Source organism: Martes martes, assembly GCF_963455335.1.
Source record: "Martes martes genome assembly, chromosome: 12".
In the NCBI taxonomy this organism is placed as follows: Eukaryota; Metazoa; Chordata; class Mammalia; order Carnivora; family Mustelidae; genus Martes; species Martes martes.
In genome coordinates this window covers 29146909-29167467 of record NC_137900.1, presented here as the reverse complement: position 1 = coordinate 29167467, position 20559 = coordinate 29146909, and the positions used below count along the sequence as shown (strand labels likewise).

The 20559-nt window shown below is 44.9% G+C and overlaps 1 long non-coding RNA gene and 1 pseudogene across 2 annotated transcripts; one reads left to right on the top strand and one right to left on the bottom strand.

Annotated features, from left to right (window-relative positions):
• Positions 1-1643: 1643 nt before the first annotated feature.
• On the bottom strand, positions 1644-20471 carry LOC308352788. The gene is made up of 3 exons (XR_013967686.1): positions 20203-20471; positions 4318-4432; positions 1644-2047 (listed from the first exon to the last, which is right to left on the bottom strand). It is a non-coding gene; the product is annotated as an uncharacterized lncRNA (long non-coding RNA).
• On the top strand, positions 12700-14395 carry LOC308352946 (large ribosomal subunit protein uL10-like; annotated as a pseudogene). The gene is made up of 2 exons: positions 12700-12734; positions 13484-14395. The product of its transcript is annotated as a large ribosomal subunit protein uL10-like (transcript).
• Positions 20472-20559: the final 88 nt, after the last annotated feature.

Here is a 20559-nt window from a genome sequence, read left to right as displayed (position 1 = left end):
GTGAGGTTCCGCTCACTCAGTGACACAATTTGGCCTGTTTTCCGGAACCTGTGTCCTTTGAGGGCACCGGCTTCCCTAAAAGCCCAGCCAGAAGCACACCGATCCTGAAACCAAATTAGAAAACTCTCAGGCTAACCAACAAACGGCAAGGCTTTGCCAACAGCCCACGAATCTGAAAACTCTTGTAAAACACAGCAAGGGTGTGTTGTTCCCCAGCAGGGACCCATAGAAGAGCTGCTGTTTTCTTTTTGGCTTCACTTTTGGAGAGAACCTTGGTGAGAAGTGATCCTTCATACTCATAGGACTTACCCCAGCTGTCTGTCTCCTGTCCACAGGTACAATGAGATCAGCAAAGAAGGGTTTATCAAACACTTTCCCATCTGTGTCCTTCTGGATTTTAAGGTCATTCATCATGTGTCTGAATTCTTCACTGGTTTTCAAGGAAAAGAAAGTAGAATGTTGACAAGGATGAGAATTCTTTGACAAAGTACCAAAGAGAGAAAGAACAAAAGGTTCAGGAACCCCAGCCGCACTCACCAGGTCACCCACGGCATTCATCGCCGTTCGAACATTTTCAGATCCTCTCCCACACTGCTCTCCTCCATCTTTCATTCTAGAGACAAACATATAACCTACAATTTTTATTTCTATTCAAAGCCAACTCACCTACTCGAAGTGGATGTGCTCACAGAGAGGAGGAGGGACCTTGACCGGGGCTGGGCTGATGCTCCGGGAGCTACTCTCCAGCAACCACACAGCAGGATATCTGTCCCCATTGTGCACAGTCACGGGGCCCGTTTCCTTTCTGGGTAAGAGCAGCCTCCAGAAGCTACTCTCCGCTGTGAACTCCCACCAGCGTGGATGTTCTCTGTGGGGCCCTCCAGACAGCTTAGATGTCACCAACCATGCCATACGGTTTCCTGTATGTTGCCTTCCATTGGATCCATTGAGCATCTAAAGTTCCACCAAATTTTGTAGTAGCTGAGACTATTCCCAAGCAAAGTGAGGGCAGGAAGAACAAAGGATGCATATTTCAAAACCTAGAAAGGGAAAAGAAATGAGCATCTGAACAGACCAATCTGTCTAAAAAGCCATCCTCTTCTTATGAGCTGTTAGAGCCACTAGGATGGACTAAAAACACTGACTTAAGCCTCCCAATATATACACAAGGACCGGACTGGCCCCACCAGTGGGGGCAGGGGGTCCTCACCTGACTGCAGCTCTGCAGGTGCAACAGCAGGTGTGGCTCCTAGGGGGCTCTCTCATGTTGGGCTGTGGCTTTAAGGTCATTCATCAAAAGCCCTGGGGTCTGGCCTGGCTGGTCCTGCCCACACCACCTGGGCACACTGTGATCCTGCTGCTTTTGCTTTTGTTGGCCAAGCTGATGACTTCTATTCTGATGTTTTCTTGATGATTAGATCTTGTTTTTAACAGAACAAAAACATCTGGACAATTGTGTGGACTTGTATGCCTACCTTAACTGGTTTGACTAAAAACAGTGAGCTCACAGTGATTCGGCTAAGTCACCAATGAGTTCACAACGGTCTGGCTTAGAAAAACAAGTCATGCATATTCAGTAATGAAATGGATGTCCATCTCCCGTTAACTGATGTCATGATAAGACAGGAAGGAAGTGCGCCATAGAAGTTCATTGAAGTATATTTCGTGATTGCATGCTATCTACTATGTGTCTAGCACTGGGATAAATAATCTGTATTTTTAGACATTTTTCTCACAACTCAGGGTTCCAGACTCCTGCAATAAAGCAATAGCACAATGAAGTAAATTAAAGAAATTTCTTGGTTTCCCATTGCATACACAAGTCATGTTTACCCTCTACTGTAGTCTATTTAGTGTGCAATAGCTTTATGTCTAAAAAATGAACAGGCATTAATCAAAAAACACTTCATTGCTAAAAAGTGCTAAACATCACCTGAGCTTTCAGCAAGCATGATCCTTCTGCTGGTGGAAGGTCTTGTGTCCATGTTGACGGCTGCTGTCTGATCAAGGTGATGGATGCTGAAATTCGGGGTGGCCGTGGCAGTTTCTTAAAATAAAACAACAGTGAAGTTTGCTGCAATCGCCTTCTCTGGGGCATGCAATGCTGTTTGTGAGCATTTTACCCACGGTAAAACTTCTTTCAAACAGAGTCAGTCCCCCACGCCCTATCACAGCTTTATCAACTCTGTTTATGTAATATTCTAAGTCTTTTGTGGTCAGTTCAATGATCATCATAGAATCTTCACCAGGAGAACAGGATGCTTTTCCATCTCAAGAAACCATCTTTTTGTTCATCTAAGAAGCAGCTCCTTATCTGTTCAAGCTTTTTTTGTACACATAAGATTTGATTTTATTTTTATTTTTTTACTTAACATATAATGTATTCTTGGTTTCAGAGGTAGAGGTCAGTGATTCACCAGTCCTGTATAACACCCAAGGCTCAGTACCTCACGTGCCTTCCTTAATGTCCATCACCCAGTCACCCCATCCTCCCACCCACCACCCCTCCAGCAACCTTCAGTTTATTTCTTATGATTACGAATCTCTTATGGTTTTTCTCCCTCTGTGACTTCATCTTGGTTTATTTTTTCCTCTTTTCCCCTGAGATCCTCTGTTTTGTTTCTTAAATTCCACATATCAGTGAGATCATTTAACTGTCTTTTTCTGATTGGCTTATTTTACTTAGCATAATACCCTCTAGTTCCATCCAGCTCGTTGCAAATGGCAAGATTTCTTTCTCTTTTTTTGATGGCTGATATATATAGATATAGAGATACAGACAGATATAGATACATAGACATAGATATATATCTAGATATATCTAGATACATAGATATATAGAGATATATGTAGGTATATAGATATATAGAGACATATATAGAGACATATAGATATATATCTAGATACCTGTGTCTATGTATCTATATCTGTCTGTATTTATGTATAGATATATATCTATATCTATCTATAGACATAGATATTTGCTGTGCAAATGCTTTTCATCTTAACGAAGTCCCAATAGTTCATTTTTGCCTCTTTCCCTGGCCTTTGGAGATGTGTCTGACAGGGGTGCCTGGGTGGCTCAGGGGGTTAAAGCCTCTGCCTTCGACCCAGGTCCTGATCCCAGGGTCCAGGGATCGAGCCTCGCATCAGGCTCTCTGCTCAGCAGGGAGCCTGCTTCCTTCTCTCTCTCTCTCTCTGTCTGCCTCTCTGCCTACTTGTAATCTCTGTCAAATAAATAAATAAAATCTTTAAAAAAAAAAAAAAGATGTGTCTGACAAGAAGTTTTTATGGCTGAGGTCGAAGAGATTGCCGCCTGTGTTCTCCTCTAGGATTTGATGGATTCCTGTCTCACATTTAGGTCTTTCATCTGTTTTTGAGTCTATTTTGTGTGTGGTGTAAAGAGATGGCCCAGTTTCATTCTTCTGCATGGGACTATCCAATTTTCCCAGCACCATTTTTTGAAGAGACCGTCTTTTTTCCACTGAATAGTCTTTCCTGCTCTTGTCAAAGATGAGTTGACCATTCCATTTCTGGGTCCCTATTCTATTCCATTAATCTATGACATATTGTGGCTTTCCCGACAGTCCTGTCAGGAGGAGTCACAGGAGACACGGGGACTCCGTGGCAGGATCCCTTCTACTGGTTGGGACCAGGGTTGAAATTACCGGAACCGATACGGCACCCACTGTGTCCCGGTTGTCACCTCCCAGAGGACACATCCCCAACCAGCGGAAGGAGCTGGTGCTGGGAGGGGAGGAGAACAGCCAGGGGGAAGAGAAGTTGGATGTGAACCCAGAGGAGCCGGTCAGTGCGACAGGAGACTAGAGGGGTGTCTGAGCAGAGACTCGGGGACAGCACCCCGGAGAAAAGAGAAAGCGCATCTAGAGAAGGTGAGAGTCAGTGAGGAGAGGCGAGGGAGATGAGGCTGGGAGCCCACGTGGGGTTTTAGGACACAGGGGTGCCCCTGGAGCAGTGGACAGACTGTTCTGGTTGTCTCTTACTGAAAACACACTCCTGGAGTCCTAGCGGCGTGATAAAACCATGTCTCCTAGTTCCTGCCTGGGCTCAGGGGAAGGTCCTCCCCGGGAGTCTCTCTGGGGAGCTGGAATCATCTGTAGGTTCGGCTGGGCTGACATGCTACGGGGTTCACTGGCACGGCTGTTCTAGATGCTGCTGTGGCCTGGGCTGCTGACCAGAGCGCCCCCTGGGCCTCTCCATGGCTTGGGCTCCCTGAGCCCTGTCGACCAGGCCCTGGCCAGGGTTCCACACCGGCGACGGGAGACCCCTGACCGAGCGGCGTTCTCACACACGAACCTGCGCTCCAAACACGCTTTGCCTCCTTCTCTTTTTATTTCACTGGTGAGGATTCACACGTTCTTGACTCATCAGTGCCGCTCTCCCTCGGTGACATCCAATGTTTCCTGTTTTTCTGTGAGGGAGGAAAGAGCAGAAGGAAGATATGGAGACCCTGGAGACAACGCAAGTCTTTGCTGGGGCGCAAGACCCCTCCCCGTCGTAGAGGACAAAAAGCTGTCGGCCTTTTGTCACTGAAGTCCTGACCTCTGGTGACAGGTGCGCCTTCTCCAGGGCCACCCCCCGGGTTCTGGCTCCATCTCCTGGGGCAGCTTTTGGTGTCCTTTGGTGGCTCAAGTGCAGGCAGGTGATCCTGGTCTGCTTCCCGCTCCCCCTCCCCAGCAGCCTTGTCCCTGGAAGTCTGGGAGCCTTGGTCACATGATGGTCACACTGTTCTGGGTGCCAGCCTACGTGCAGGACGAATAAAGCTTCCAGGGACAGGAGCTGCGTTTCCAACCGAGGAGCCCTCTTGTGCCCAAGAAGCTCTTTGGTTAGGGCCCCCCCCCCCCAGAAAACAGTCTCAGTTGGAGTCGACCATTCACTGGGTGGGGTCTGTCCTTGTCTCTCTTCCCGCCCACCTTCCCACCTCTCCAGGGCAGGTCAGACCATTCCTAGAGGGGGCGAGAGTGAGGTCCTAAAAGAAGTACACTTGAAATCCTGTATCTAGTATTTTGTAATGTTTAGAAACAATTCTTCCAGGTTCAATGTCCTTTTACGTATTTTCTATTGCTTCCCTGTGAGGCTTTCATCCACGTGTGTCCAAGGCTCCTCCCCTCCGTCTGACCTGGCTGCCATGTCTCCCTCTCTGAGAAGCCTGTCCTCCCCTGGAATTAAAATAAACACAGCCCCCCTCTAGGCTTCCTCTCCCCTTCCCTGATTTGTTTTCCCAGAGCACTGTCTCCCGCTGACATACTGTTCCGCTGTGTGGGTTGCATGTGGCTGTTGGGTGTCTCCACACATTGGCCCTGAATCTACACCGAGATCAAGGATTTTTGTTTCGTTCACCTCTGTCCTCAGCAGCCAGACAGGACCCGACACAGGGGAGACACACAAATTCTGCTGCCTGACCGAATTAGTAAGTGACATACACAACTTTCATGTGAATACATTCTCACAGTGTTGAGTCAAGCGTGAAGGAAAAACAGAGTCCCCTTTTGGTTCTCGATTTCCCCTGCCTGAGGCAAGTGACCAGAGCCATGAACGTAGGGCGATTAGTCGTCCTGTTCCTTTTCCTTTACCTGAGAACACACGTTGTTTGTTTTGTGCTTTTTTCCCCCTTAATTCGCAAAAGATGTACCACATCATTCATTTGTAAAATGCTTTTTTCACCCAACATCATAGCTTGCTTGGTCAGCTTTCCCTGTTTGTACTTCAGACTCTGATGGTTGACTTCAAGTGTCAGCTTTGGGAGGCTGTGGTGCCCAGCTCTTTGGTCAACACCTTTCTGGAACTTGCTGTGAAGTCCCTGTGTAGAAGTGATTAAAATTGATAACCAGTTCACTTCAGATAAAGAAGATTTCTTTCCATACTATGGGTGGGCATGTGGGAGAGGGGTGGGAAGTCCTCCTCCACTCTCTTAGGATCTCTGGCCTGGTCTAAGAATTAAACTGACATAGGGTAGATTCACAGGAAAAAGCATACAAGTTTTATTGGGGTTTTATATGCACCTGGAAGACTTCATGAGAGAAGGAAGCCCCAAAGAAGTGACCAAAGCTCCTAGACCTTCCAGACAGAAATGACACATTTGTAGAGAAACAACAAGACAAAGGGCAGTAAGTTGTGGGAAAGGACGAGGAGACACCTGTGGGGGCAGGAGGCAGAAGGAGTGGAAGATCGGGGTTATTTGGGAAGTGTGTTTGCACAGTTCAGTGTGGACTCCCAGACTCTGGTGATTAGAATGTTCTCTTGCTGGTTCCTTTCTCAGGGGAGAGAACCCCCTTCTTGGGGGAAATGCTATGACCTGCTTTCGGAAGGAGGTTGTCAGAGAGCCCTTTCTGCTTCCCTCCTCTGCTTCTCAAGTGCCCTCAGCTGAAAATAACCCGTATGTCCACGCGGTACATTCTGGGGGAGTGTGTCCTGAACCCTTCCAGCCTCACCGATCAGTTGGCTGTCTTAGGAGCAAACCTGGGGTTTCTGGGGGGAGAAAGAACTCTGTCTCAAAATTGTGACATAGTTTTGTGTGTGTCTGCGTCTCTGTGTCTGTTTGTGTGCCTCTGTGTGTGGGTCCTAGTAGTTCTGTTTCTCCAGAGAACTCAGACTGATACACAGACTCACTTAATAGACCCACCCACCATCCCCCACTTTACTCCATATTGTTGTTTTGTTTCTTTCTTTTCCTTCTAGAGAAAAAAAGAGGTGATGAGATTACAAGACATGAAAGTGAATCCAGAGAGTAAAGAATGTGTTATCATCGGGTTAGGAGGAAGAAGGGGCCTTAGCATGAACCCATATATTGATTTCCTTCCGCATTTGTCTACTGTGATGAGAAGAATGCCTTTGTGTAAAACTAGGGAAGATATTTATTTCCTTATTCAAAGAAGACCAGAGTAGGTTTGCCAGACGTAGGAAGAGACTTTTTTCCCCCCTTTTTCCAAATACTCACTTTGAGAACCCAGTAGAGTTCCTGATGCTAAAACCCACAAAACTGTGGAGACCGCTGCATGACTAGGACCCCATAAAGTTTTCAGTGAGGACCCCCCTCCTCCTCCTACCGCCATGCGCGATGTCTCTTGCGTCCATGGTAAATATTTATTCGCAGCCTGGGGAGTTGCCTGGGAGTCCTGTGGTAAAGAGGCTTATTGGACTGAGTCACTTGAGATTAAATATCCTAATGATGATCCCACTCATTAGTAGCAGATGGCACATCTTTCAGATTAGAGAAACACCTATATTTAGAACATGTCTCAAGAGAGCTCTCCTTCCTAGCAGCTGCCTTATCGCTATTTATGGGAGGATCGACATGAAAAGAAAACACAAACACACATAAGGATTCTCTTAACAAAAGAAAAGCAATTAGACCAAGAATTAAAAACTTCATCTGACCGACATCCCCTTCATCCCCTTCTCTCTGTCCCCGACCCTCCAGAAGGTCGTTTGGATCTCTGGGCCCCTGGTCTGAAACCTTTCCCTTCAAAACCCACACCCAGCTCCTCCATCAGTCTCCTTCTATCCTAAAACTCCAACTTTCCCAAGGAAAACCCCGAAAGAGCCAGCTGCTTGTTTAACTATTCTTTTCTTTACAAGATTGATAGAGAGTACCTCAGCCGGATCTCCTGACTGGTGAGACACAGTTTACACATATAAATGCTGAATGTCAAGAAAGAAATCTAGCGGGAGCCCCCAAGAAGGCAATGGAGCCTGTCTTGCGGGGCCTGATAATTCCTCATCTCCTCAGCGCTTTGTCAGCAAGCTCCGCCAGTCTCAGGCCTTCCTAGGCACCGTCCTTGATGAGGGTTGCCTGGACCCCCATTGCAAGGAATTCATGTCCCCTGGACAGCAACAGACCCTTTAAATTATAAAGTCCCTTTACTTCTGCTCTCAGAGGATCTTACCAATTTAGAGAAGAATTTAAAAAATTAGTAGCTTTTTACAATGCAACTCGCAGAGGTCTTCCCTGGCTACTGAGGGGAATCCTTCCAGCCCAGGAGTATATGGCGGATACCAGGCAGGCCAAACTACTCCCCTCCACCCCAAAGGGAAACAGAGGGCCAGAGCCAAGGACAAGCTCAACTGTTCAAGGGTTAATAGGAACAATGGACGAAGCCTGTTCTTCCCAAGCGAGTTGGTCTAAGTTTGAAATATACACTCAGAAAGAAGAGGGCTACAATTATGAAGCATTTTATAGAAACTTAAAAAGGCACACTGTTTTCAAGCTGGGAGCCCCAGAACATAGAAATCTTCTAATTTCTGCATCAGTGGGAAATTTTCTCCCTGATATTAAAAAACAAATCCACAGTAGTATGGTCATTTGGACAGGACAACCGCTAAGTATTAACAAGGGAGGCAGCTACTTTGAAAATAGCTTGCAAGAAAGCTGACCAAAAAAAAAAAAAAAGGAACTAGGGGTGCCTGAGTGGCTCAGAGGGTTAAGCCTCTGACTTCAGCTTGGGTCATGATCTCGGGGTCCTGGGATCGAGCCCCAGGTTGGGCTCTCTGCTCAGCGGGGAGCCTGCTTCCTCCTATCTCTGTCTGCCAGCATCTCTGCCTACTTGTGATCTCTGTCTGTCAAATAAATAAATAAACAAACAAACTAACTAACTAAAAAAATAAATAAACTAAAAAGAAAAAAAGGAAGTAAAAGCAGCAGTTCTTGCTTTACAACCTGAATTTTGGAAAGGCAAAAGCATGCCTGAGGATGACTCAAAGCCCCCTCAGAGATCTCCCTGTTATTGCAAAAAAAACAGGTCATGGGAAGAGAAATGATCATGCACTTAAGAAAAAGAAAAGTATAAGAAACAATGCCCCTCAGTCACATAACCCTGAAAAAAATTCATCTTTCTCCCGAGGGACAATTTCCCTTTCAATGACAGGGTCAGCCAGTACTGTCACACCCGGGAACCCACCATAAAACTTCAAACAGAGGCTCAGGAACTGGGTTTCTTGATGGACATTGGTGCGACTTCCTTTCCCGTCCGCTCAGAGGAGTTCCCTGTACCTGTTCCTCCTGCTTCTATTCAGCCTGTGGCGTCTCAGGGACCCACTGTACTGCCCAAGGCCCAGCCCAGCCCAGTATCTTCAGGCCCTCGTCACACTCAGACTGTCTACTGTCCACCTGTTGGCCAGCCGACCTTCTTGGTAAAGATTTGTCATCCACAGTTAATGCCACTATAAACTGCAATAAAAGGGCATTTTTGTTTCCTTAGCTTCAGGCCAATCCTCAAGTTTCCTGCTGTCTTTACTGAAAGCTCATCCTGATATAAAACTCTTCTGAAGAGGAGGGGTCTTTAAAAGATGCCCCCGTCAGCCTTGAGGCCGCACACGTGAATGAAATTGGGTTGTTAGGAAGTGGGGGCCTGTGCGCATTTCTTGGGAGAGGAGCCCACCCTCTCCTTCCGTGGCTCAGCACACTGTCTCCAGAGATTCAGAGCAGGGACTAACCCTGTAACAGAATCTCTCTTGAAACACAGCACCCTACCCTGTAGCACCCCAATCTCGCCCATGAAGAAAGAAGGCAAATTTGTAAAACTCAGAGGGAAACCAAATCCATCAACGTATAGCCTAAGGGCCATAATCTCTTCGATAATTCCTTGGCACCCTGTGGCTCCCAGTGCAGCTGAAATTCTCCGTCATTCCTGCTGATGCAGCCTGGTTTACAGAAATGACCTCTGCCCAGCTTCCTTTTCAATCCCACTGCACCCCGACCCCTGGTTTCTTGTGCTTCGTGTTTAAAGAGAAACAATTACTGAAATCTATAAAGAATTTATCAAACTCAACATCCAAAAACAGTAATCCAGTTAAGAAATGGGCAGAAGACATGAATAGATGTTTTTCCAAAGAAGACATCAGATGGCTGACAGACACACGAAAAGATGCTCAACATCACTCATCACCAGGGAAACACAAATTAAAACCATGATGAGATAGCACCTCACACCTGTCAGAATGGCTGAAATTAACAACACAGGAAATGACAGGTGTTGGCAAGGATGCAGAGAAAGAGGGACCCCCTTGCACTGTTGGTGAGAATGCAAACAGATGCAGCCCCCCGGGAAAACACTGTGGAGGCCCCTCAGAAAGTTAAAAATAGAGCTACCCTATGACCCAGCAATTGCACTATTAGGTATTTATCCAAAGGATATTAAAGTACAGATTCAAAGAGTACATGCACCCTGCTGTTTCTAACAGCACTATCAACAACAGCCAAACTATGGAGAGAGCCCAAATGTCCATGAGAGCCCAAATGTCGACTGATCAATGGATAAAGAAGAGGTGGTATACATATACAATGGAATATTACTCGGCCATCAAAAAGAATGAAATCTTGCCATTTGCAATGACATTGATGGAGCTAGAAAGTATTATGCTAAGTGAAATATGTCAGCCAGAGGAAGACAAGTACCGTATGATTTCATGCATATGTGGAATTTAAGAAAGAAAACAGATGAACATACAGGAAGGGTGGGGAGGAGAGAGGGAAACCAGCCATAAGAGACTCTGAATGACAGAGAACAAATTGAGGGTTGATGGAAGGAGGTGGGTGGGAGATGGGCTACATGGGTGATGAGGATTAGGGAGGGCACTTGTGATGAGCACTGGGCGTTCTATGCAAGTGATGAATCACTGAATTCTACTTCAGAAAGCAATATTGCACTGCATGTTAACTAACAAAATTTAAATTAAAAATAAAATAAAATAAAATAGAGACAATTAATCTGGATTTGCATACCCCAAGGGATATTGTGAGTCTTCCTTAATATTTCGCCAAGTCCTTAAAACCCACCTAGATGCTATAACCTTTACCCAAGACTCCCTCTGGTACAGTGTATAATGATGTTTTAGATTATAATTAAATGAAAACAGGGAGCTGTAATGCACTCTTACATTCTCTGAAGGCACTAACTGAATGAGGCCATAAACCTGCTCCACCTAAACTTGAAAGAGTGCGGACACTGTTATCTATTTAGGATAATGAGAACTTTTAGGAGATATCTCACAGCGTTCAAAATTCACGGCATTCAAAATCTCACTCCACATCTTGTGTCCATCCCTCTCCCCAAAATGAAAACACAGTTAAGGAAATTTTTAGAGACAGCTGGCTATTGCCTCAAAAGAGTTCCTAATTTTGCAATTTTTGAGAAACCTGTGTATGCTCTTCAATCAGACATCAATCCAGAGCCTAGTTCCTGGACACCAGAGGTGTTCACCTCCTTTGAAGCTTTAACACTGGTGCTGTCTACCCCCGCCAGCTCTCAGCTTACCTAATTTTGACAAGCTGTTTCATTGATACTGTTATGAAATTCCGGGACAAACCTGTGCCTCTTGGATGCAGCAGTAGCATATTTCTTGTGCCCAGCAGACCTGCTGGCATTCAGGATGCCCCCATGCTTACGTGTGGTCGCATCTGCTGCCTTGATTGACAAAGCCAGCACTCTGACATCAAGCTCCCTTAGTCGCCTGTGTGTCCCCATGCGGTGCCTGCTCTCTCACACGTTCCTAAAACACAGCCCCTCTCTACATGGTGACAGATCCCTTACAAACAAGCTTTTTTAACTAATGCTCCATCATCTCAGTTCCATTGCTGGTGAGATTACAACCGAGGACCTATTACAGCTCTCCACCCCCCTGCTAAAGTCGTCGTTCTTCACTGCTCAGCCGGTATTGAGAAAGCTGATTTTATACCTTTAGAAAATGCTAGGGCTGCCAGAGCTGCTAAGAATCCACCCCAGGCAGACCTCCTGATCCTCTCTCCACCCAGTTGTTAACCCTACCTTTATCCAAGACCGACACCATTAATTATCCAACAAATGCCCCATAGTCTTCCAAAGTCAGTTGGATATAAAAGGTGCCAAACAACCATCAGATGGATTATATCGTGGGTCAGATGGACTTCCTAGAGCATCCTTTTCTTTTAACCATTTGGCTTGTACTTACTCCCACCGAATTGGACACACGTGCAAAGATAATTAAGGAACTAAAAGAATTGTTTTTGCCTTAGCATCTACAACATTCCTGACTAGATTATTTCCCAGTGCACTACTTGTAAATGTCAGCAGATTCCTAGAAGTAATCAGCGTACCCCGAGAAGTACTCCTAGGCCCACTTCAGATGGATTTTATAGATTTGTCCCTAGCCTGGGGCTACTCTCACTGTTTGGTCATTGTCTGTATGCTTAGTGGATGAACTGATGCTCTCTGACTAGACATGCTGATGCCACAGCAGTAGTAAAGAAATTAATACCTGAGACCATTCCTCATTTTGCCATTCCTTTATGGATTAAGTCAGAAAAAAAGAACTCGTCTGATAACAGAGATAAGCCACCCGCTTGCAAAAACCCTTGGGTACATGTTAAAACTTCATACCCTATGTCATCCTCAATCATTAGGGCAAAAGAAATGGAAAAGTCTAGACATGAGAAGAACTGTAGGAAACTGCCAAGAAATTAAGCATGAATGGCTAACAACATTAACTGTGACCCTTATTAGGATCCAGAATTCACCAAATAGGAGACATGGATCAATCTCTTTTGAAATAGTGTTTTGTTGTCAAAGCCTACTGACATCTCTAAGCCTTCCATTCATGGAATAAGTGAAAAACATGATGTTATGACTAACTCTAGACAGGGACTACCTTGTCTACCTGAAGCACATCACCAACAGGTAAAAGAGGCATGACCTCCACCAACTGATGAGGCTTGCCACACCTTTCAACCAGAAGACCAGGTAGACATCAAGGTCGCTAGAAGAAAGCATGTGCTGTCACCTCCCTAGGAAGGACCTTATGAAGTGGTGCCATCAAAACACTGCCATTGAAACAAACAAAAAAACCTGCCCGGATTCTCACAAGCCATGCCAAAATAGATTTTATTTAAAGTTTTATTGAAGAATGAGTTTTAATATCAAAAGGATACATATGCAAAATTAGAACTTAGTTTTTTTCTCTGTAAAAAAGGACAAAAAATTTTCTTAGATTGTTGGTATGCTTATGACAAAAAAAGTATAAACAAAGTTTTTCCTTGCATTTGATGTGAAGGCCAATGGTCTAGATATACAAACTTCTAATGTTTGTCTTTATCAGATTATTCAAGAAAACTGAGTCTTAATATTAAAATAGCTGAATTTGGGGGCACCTGGGTAGCTCAGATGGTTGTGTCCGCCTTCAGCTCGGGTCATGATCCCAGGGTCATGGGATCAAGCTGCACTGGGCTCCCTGCCTGCTTAGTGGGGAGCCTGCTTCTCCCTGTCCTTCTACTGCTCCCCCTGCTATGTTCTCCCGCTCTCTCTGTCAAATAAATAAAAAAAATTTTTTTAAAAAGACCTGAATTTTGTTCATAACTGTGTAACCTTCTGCATTTGTCTTTAAAATCTTTTACTGTTGACTCTCCTCTCTCCAGGTGTCATTGTGAGAGTGACATCGTTTTTCAACCCTGCATGGCAGTCCCTGATTCACCACCATGATGACCGGGAGACAGAATGACCTGGAAATCCAACTACTTCCTTAAGATCATTCAAAATGATCATCCAAATGCTTCATTGTGGAGCAGACAACGTGGGTTCCAAGGAGACACAGCAGATCTGCACGTCCCTCCATGGGAAGGCTGTGGTGCTGATGGGCAAGGACACCATGATGTTCAAGACCATCTGAGGGCATCTGGAGAACAACTTAGCTCTGGAGGAACTAGTGCCTCGTATCTGGGTGAATGTGGGCTTTGGGTTCACCAAGGAGGAACATGCTTCTGATCAATAAGGTGCCAGCTGCCACCTGTGCTGGTGCCCTAGTCCCAGTGAAGTCACTGTGGCAGCCCACCACACTGGTCTGGGGCTGGAGAAGACCTTCTTCCAGACTTAGTGGTGATACCACTAAAATCTCCAGGGGCACCATTGAAATCCTGAGTGAGGTACAGCTGATTAAGACTGGAGACAGATTGGGAGCTAGTGAAGCCGCACAGCTGAGCATGCTGAACTATGAAGAGGAGATGCCCTCTTCTCCTATGGGCTGGTCATCCAGCAGGTATTTGACTACAGCAGCATCTACAACCTTGAAGTGCTTGACATCACAGAGAAAACTGCACTCTGGCTTCCTGGAGGGTGTCTGTGGTGAGCATGTCTTGCAGATAGGTTAGCCAACTGTTGCATCACTGCCCCATTCTACCATCAACAGACACAAGGATGTCCTGGCTTTGTCTGTGGAGACCGATTACACCTTCCCATTTGCTAAAAAGGTCAAGGCCTTCTTGGCTGATCCATCCGCATTCATGGCTGGGGCTCCCATGGCTGTTTTCACCACCGCTGTTTCTGCTGCTGCCACAGCCCCAGCCAAGGCTGAAGCCAAGGCAGATTCAGAGGAGTCAGATGAGGATACAGAATTTGGTCTCCTTGACTAATCACCAAAAAGCAACCAATTTAGCCCTCTTTATTTGTGAAACAAGGGAATAAAAACTTACTTTTCTTAAAACAAACAAACAACCAAAACCTTTTATTATCACTTCAGTTAATAGATAAATATTGTTGCATAATGATCTATGATCCTATTTAATCAAATGTTCAAATATTTTTTATTTTTTAACACAAACTTTCCAAAATCAAATTCTAAAATGAAGTATTTGACCACAATGTAACTACAATATTCCAGAGGATCCCTGCAACATTTTCAAGAGATTTGGTCTCTTTATAAGAAAAAAGGGGGGCTATTACACTAATATGGCTTATTTGGTATGTTAAATTACATAAGAGGCATTGTCAAGTAGGTGATACCAAGCACTCCTAGATTATATTTATGCAGAGTGTTATTAAAATAAGTGTTCTAGAAACTGTATGAAACTCCTAGAAATCTGATATGTCCTGACATATTTTTACTTTGAACTGTTATGTGTCACAGAAATAACCAATTTCCTTGTCAATTACATTGTAATGATTGCTTATCAGGTCTTTAACCATGGCCGTTTTTAAGTCTTTTATCATTTACAGACAATTATAGGTTTACTCAGATGCTTTTACAAAATCTTCCTGCAAATGTGCTTCATCTACAGTGAGACTGATGGAAAGAACTTTTGAATACAGGTTTCTGATAACCTTCAGACCATAAAACCGAACTGGGTAGCAATTTCTGGAACTAATGGAAGATTTGGATTCAAGCAAAACAAGAATTAATAACTTGTGACTGAATGAATAGAGGATAATTATAATTTTTATAAAATTTTTGTTTTGAGACACTGCTGATTTATTGAATGTTTTTTTCCAGTATTAAAGAAGCGAATTTCTTTTAAGCTATGACTCACAGCAATTGGATAAAATACACCTTTGTGGATAAAGTGAAATATTTATCTTGTCCAGAATTTAAAATCTTTCAGTGAGTATTTTCATATTTTCTTATATGTTTATTTGCATAAATTTAATAAGAATCTGCTCTCCTTGTAACAGGACACAATTGGAAACACTTGTCATATTACCAAGGCTTTGACTGAAATGTCATATTCTAAAGGAGACATGCACAGGCTCAGATATGACCAGACTGCTTTAAAGAACTCAGGCAGACTTTATGGAGCCAATCAAGCCCCTTGGAAAAACAGCCTGATACTTATACTTGAGTCTGTAAGCAAGGCAGGCAGCTTTTCTACACTGCAGACAAAGAGACAATAAATTCATGATGAATTAACAGGATAAAGAAAACAGATGTTTGGGAGCTTTAATTAGTAAGGAATCCTAGGAAACTTTTTTTCTCTTAAGCTACGACTTACAGCAATTTAATAATCAGGCCAAGTTAAAAAAACAAAAACAACTCGATTTCGCAAATAAATTGGGCTTAACTTGGCTTTCCTTGGTAAAAAGGAGGGTGGTTAAAAAAAAAAGGAGGGTGGTTATAGAGAAAAAATAGTGTTTCAATAACACGTCTCTGCGGATATTAGATTCTGATAGGGTTCCCTATAAACGGGACTAGATCCTAATTTCTTCTAGTTTCCTCCAAAGCCTGACTTTGGAGGAAACTAACGTTTTCCATTTTTTCCCACCCTTGGACTTGGAATCATTGGATCACTGAAAGTACCCTTTTTTCCTGAAGCCCTGCAAATTTCATATGAACGACCTGATGGACACTTCAGAGAGATCATCACAACAGCTCGTGTAGAGACAATCTTTGTGCCTGTGTCTCTCTGGGCCACTCAAAAACATCACCAGGGACACTCAAACTACAAGCCAAGAAAATCTGTCAGACTGCCACTACCTATTCTTACTCTGTCTACAGATGCTTTAAGAGCAACATCTAGAAATTCTCTCCACTGGCTACCCTCAGAACTCAGAAACTGGTTTATAATTTGATCCAATCATTAACCATTATTTTGCTTTTATTGCCATAGAATTGACTCTTTTAAAAAAGAGCTTATTTTAGGGGTGCCTGAGTGGCTCAGGGGGTTAAAGCCTCTGCCTTCGGCTCCGGTCCTGGGATCGAGCCCCACATCGGGCTCTCTGCTCAGCAGGGAGCCTGTTTTCCTCCTCGCTCTCTGCCTGCCTCTCTGCCTACCTGTGATCTCTGTCTGTCAAATAAATAAATAAATAAAAATCTTAAAAAAGAGTTTATTTTAGAAAGAGAGACAGCAAGCGGGAGGAGGGGCAGAAGGAGAGAGAGCGTCTCAAGCGGGCTCCCCTCTGAGCATGGAGCCCGACATGGGGGCTCCATTCTAGGAGCCCGATCATGACCCGAGCTGAAACCAAGAGTCCGGTGTTCAACTGACTGAGCCATCCAGGCGCCCCTGAGTTGTCTTTTATTTATTACCTGATCTTTGAAGCAGAGGCTTAACTTTGAGAACACACCTGCATCGCCGCCTCCTGAAGTGGATTTGACTGAACTGACCCACTGTCAGAACTGAGAGACTGGTTCAAGGAGATGAAACCATTCATCAGCTCAACGTTGAATGTGTGAAACTCCCAGGAAAATTTCAGAGGAAGGAATTGTATTGACCAAAGCCAGGACACCCAAAAATGTGGACCGAAAATCTGGGCTTACATGGCTGGGTGACAAAACCAAGCTTCCTAGCCGCCAGAGCCACGCGGCAAGCCTCTCACCTCAGCTGTTTTGCTACTTATTCTGCTCTCACAGACTGACAGGATCACAAGAAAAACGGAGAGGGAAAGATATCAACATTATCAATGGCAAAGGTCATGGAACACTCCAGACTTTGAAAATCACAGTCTCCTTCTTAACCTCGTCTATAAACCACACTATAAAGAGACACTCGTCTTCTTATTTCATGTGGCAGCAAAGCATAGAAAGGGTTCCTGCCTGAACGGCCACGACCATATATGGCCTTTGGATTTCTGGCTCTCTGTCACCGAGCGCGCCACCTTAAATGCCCGCCAAATTACACTTGTTCATAAAATTGTGCCACACAAACATGCCTGTTGAAAACTCAGAAAGTCTGCTGCTGTATCGGAATTCCAAGTTCTTGTCAGCATTGAGGATCTTATTCCTAAGTTTCAGAGATTGTGAACTAGAAAAGGCAATCCTAAATCTCTCTCTGGTCATGGAACACGGGTTCAATACCACTATGCGGGCTTTGAAAATACTCCAGCCCCAAGGTAACAGCTCAGACTGTGGGAATCCGCGTATCATCATGTTCCAGATACAGTGTCTTCCCAGTAGGGGGCGCTCGCCCAATCATCAGGGAAAACCTGCTTTTAGGTAAACCCAGTGAGATGCATATCTAATTTAAATATTTTAAAAAAAGAATTAATACTTACCATCAGATAAATGAAACGCAGACATTTGACAGGGCTGGTCTATTTTGAGGGTTGTGGGACTGGTTTCATGATGTGTGGGGAAATGGGTTCTTTTTTGTTTATTCATCCTCATGCTTTTTTTTTTTCCTCCCCCAAATGTTTTGAGTACAGATGACACCCAATGTTACATTAGTTTCAGGTGCACAACCCAGTAATTTCCGAGCTCTCTACAGTACGCTACGCTCACCACAAGGATAGTTGCTGTCTGTCAATCTCACACTGTACCATCACAGTGCAATTACGACACCAGTGACGCTATTCCCTATGATATGCCTTTTACTCCCGGGACTTATTCATTTCATAGCTGGAAGCCTGGACCTCCCGTTCCCCTTCACCCCCTTTATTCATCCTCATTCTAATCTCTGTCCTCTTTACTCATTTACTAACTGGATTTCTCTCTCCACAGTCCCCAGCTCAGCTAGTCGTCTGTAAACATCCCAGGGGAGTTTTAGAGGAAGAGACTGTGGGGGCCCAGGGAGGACGCCCCAAAATGTGCCACAATGGTACATGGATTATATGGATACGAAGCTCCTTGGGAAACAGTGGGTGCGAGGGCACCCAGGCTGTCCTCTGTCCCCCCACAAGCAGGAAACGAGTCTACCGCAGGAGAGGTGCCCTCCCTGTAGTGCGAAGTAAAAAGACAGCCTTAGCCGTGCAGATGGGACTTCAAAGCTGGGAAAGCCGTAGAAAGAAACCTTGTGGCTTTTTTACTCATCTACAACCTCAGCCCGAATTCTACTTAGCCTTCCTGCTGGTTTAAAGCTCCCACACCCCAGTTGTCTTTATCCTGTCAATTTCTCACCAGTTATTGTCTTTGTCTAAAATGTATAAAACCTGCCTCTGCCCAGAAAACAACAACAACAAACCTGCCTGCCTTGGTCATTTCTTTGGGTCTCAAATTCCCTACTGGGCCTCCATGCCTGTGTAATAAAACTTTGTAGGAATTTTTTCTCCCATTGATCTGTCTCATGTCAATTAAATTCTTAAACCAGCTGGAAGAATTTTGGAGCAAAGAAGGAAATTTCTTCCTCCCTACAAAAGCATGACATTTTTGACTATAAAGAAGTTTATGAATTAAAAACAGAAAGGGGGCCTGTGGGTGACTAAGTTGGTGAAGTCTGACTTCAGCTCAGGTCATGATCTCAGGGCCCTGGGGTGAGCCCAGGGTCAGACTCCCTGCTCAGTGGGGAGTCTGCTTCTCCCTCTGCCCCCACCTGCCCCCGGGTCCCCCTCTGCCCACTCATACTCTCTCTCTCTCAAATAAAAAAAAAAAAAATCTTAAAAAAAAAAAATGGAATCAGGGCGCCTGGGTGGCTCAGTGGGTTAAGCCTCTGCCTTTGGCTCAGGTGATGATCCCAGGGTCCTGGGATCGAGTCCCGCATCGGTTCTCCGCTCCGTGGGGAGCCTGCTTCCTCCTCTCTCTCTCTGCCTGCCTTTCTGCCTACTTGTGACCTCTGTCAGATAAATAAATCTTTAAAAAAAAACAAAACCAAACAAACAAAACAGAATCACACCTCAGCACAGGTAAATTATTTTCTTTTAGAAGATGAAACTTCCTGCAATCTTTTTTTTTTTTTAAGGTTTTATTTATTTGTCAGAGAGAAGGAGAGAGAGAGCACACAAGCAGGCAGAGAGGCAGGCAGAGGTGGAGAGAGAAGCAGGCTCTCCCTGCCGAGCAAGAAGCACGATGCGGGACTTGATCCCAGGACCCGGGAATCATAACCCGAGACCAAGGCAGCAGCTTAACCCACTGAGCCACCCGGGCGTCCCCCTGCAATCTTTTAAAACATGAAAATTCAGAAGTTATGAAGCAAGTGAATCACACAACACTGATTAGAGCGGGGATTAAGGAAGTAGTGACAGCCCCAGTGTGAAAGGTCACAGAATTGTAACGGTAAGTTAGATCTTCAGTGTTTTATCCCACACAATAAGGTGTGGCCAGCTTTAAAATAAAACTCATTTTCTGCATATTCTGTCCCCAGTCAAGGTTTTCTTTACACCCTCATCTCACACAACAGGAAAGCTGGCCGTGGTGGCGATTCCACACTGGTTGTCCCGGGCCTTGGCCATCAGCATGGAACCCTGCGTGCCCCAGTCCGTGCCCCAGTTGAAGGAAGCCAGGGTTTGCCAATTATTCCAGAGGAACAAACATTTCCCTCCAAGAACCATCACACCCGACACTGAGGAAGGCACCAGAGGCCAGGACAGATTCAGGAAGAATCCGGAGAGACCCTTCCTGTTCCTGCTCAAGTTCCAACCCAGCACACAATCCTTCTTTCCCAGACCTTTCACAAAACTGAACCATGAGCAGGAAAAGGAAAATCTTCAGGCCAGATGTGTCTCAGGAATGTTAAAAAATCCAATTTAGAAATGCAGGGGTGGAAACCAATCGCAGGACCCCCCCAGCTTGAGACAGTACCTCCTGTGGTCGACGCATGAGTATGCCTGTGTTCCCGCCACGTGGGGTCAACGCTTCTGGGATTTCACAAGTGTGCTCAAGGGTTGGGGGACTCGTCTCCAAGCACCGATTCCAAAAAGGATTCCCTTTTCAATGTCCGAGAGAAGTATTCTTGGCTTTTTATACCTGTTCTTGACAATCCAATAGTTTTGGTTCTCAGATTCTCCTTCAGATCCATAAACAAACACCAGAACACCGTGATTCAGGTCTTCACTGCTGCGGTTTGGAGCAATATAAATGCCTGGAAAGTAAGATCTAATGTGGGCTGAGGTTTCCCACGTGACATGGGGTAGTAACAGCCTATCAGCCTATCAGCCA